Consider the following 1,444-nt stretch of genomic DNA (forward strand, 5'->3'; position numbering starts at 1 on the left):
TTTCCTGCATGATATATTTTTTCTTATTAAACTGTGGCGTGGGAATCAATGTGCAGGACTAAATATTGCTAATTTTCAGGTACCTTATTTGCGGGATTTTCATATGTGTAATTCGATGCCATCTCGTGAAGGAAGTTAACCATTTTGTTGCACTTGATACTTATTGTTCATGTGTAAGAGATCTCAATGCATGTGAAATGAGAGAGTTGATACACAAGTGAGTGGTATCAGATCCAACATGAGGCTGATACCCACCACAGTTATGAGAGCGTAGTTAGGACAATGAAGAGGTTGCATCACGCTGCAACAATGATTTAGAAGACAGACCAGATGTCGAGGTCCAGTACAAAGCAAGTTCCAGCATGCCTAGCTGGCAAATCTCACGCTGGAATTCACACACATCCCCACGCAACAATAGGATTGAAACTGAACAGAGCAGGGATGATCTGTTAATATCCATGAGGAAAATGGAAGAAAAAGCAACACAGAGGGGAAAAAAGCAGAAAGAAGGGCAACACAGAGAGCACAAGCAGTGATCGAAAAAATCAATGCAGAAGTGAAAGAGAAAGGCAAAACGACCTGAACACTAGTTGTGTGTGCCTTTAACAAAGCACAAAAGGCCAAACTTTTAGCAATGACAAAGAACAGAGAGGCAAAGAAGGCTCACATGGAGATCAAGAACCTAAGAAAGCAGGATCGTGAGGTGTTAAAGCAAGTAATAGATGAAGTGAGTGTGACATGCATCATCTGGTGTGACAAAATTGCAAATCATTTGACAAAATTATGGGAGCACTTTAAACAGATATCACGAAAACAACGAACTACGAGTGGTGCAGGCATTTGTAAACCACCATGCAGAACTAGCCAGCACATGAACAGTGTAGTGAGTCCTGTACTGCGCAACATCAGTATTGTGAGAACAGAATCAGCACCGGGCAGCCTTTCAAGAGACACATTGCACAGATGAATGGACAACACATTCAACTTCAGACATTTTCTGTCCTTCAGAAAATTTAAGAATTACAAAGACAGGAACACTTTACACCCCAAGACCTCCATCAAACAATTTGACCTCTCACTATCGGGCCTCCCAAGTGTAAATTAGATTTTATCTGTGGGCACCTTGAGGATAGTGTGGCAGAAAGAATGCAAACAATCACTGCACACTGCAATATGCATGCTGTACGAAGAGTTCAGGGATGCATTCTTGGTGAACTACTGGTAGACCAAGACAGGGGAATACATCAAACAAGAAATAATATTTTGCAACGATCTGGTTGCCTCAGGATTTAAAAGTACTGTCAAATTCTTAAAGAAGAAGTGGCTCTGATTCCCTATACTACACCTGGTAGAAAAGAAACAAATTCAAAGAAGGCCATGCAAACAGAGATATAATTTCAGGTGTCAATAGACACAACAGGAACCACTCAAACCAAACAAGAGG

Source organism: Schistocerca nitens, chromosome 6 (genome assembly GCF_023898315.1).
Source record: "Schistocerca nitens isolate TAMUIC-IGC-003100 chromosome 6, iqSchNite1.1, whole genome shotgun sequence".
NCBI classification, from domain to species: domain Eukaryota; kingdom Metazoa; phylum Arthropoda; class Insecta; order Orthoptera; family Acrididae; genus Schistocerca; species Schistocerca nitens.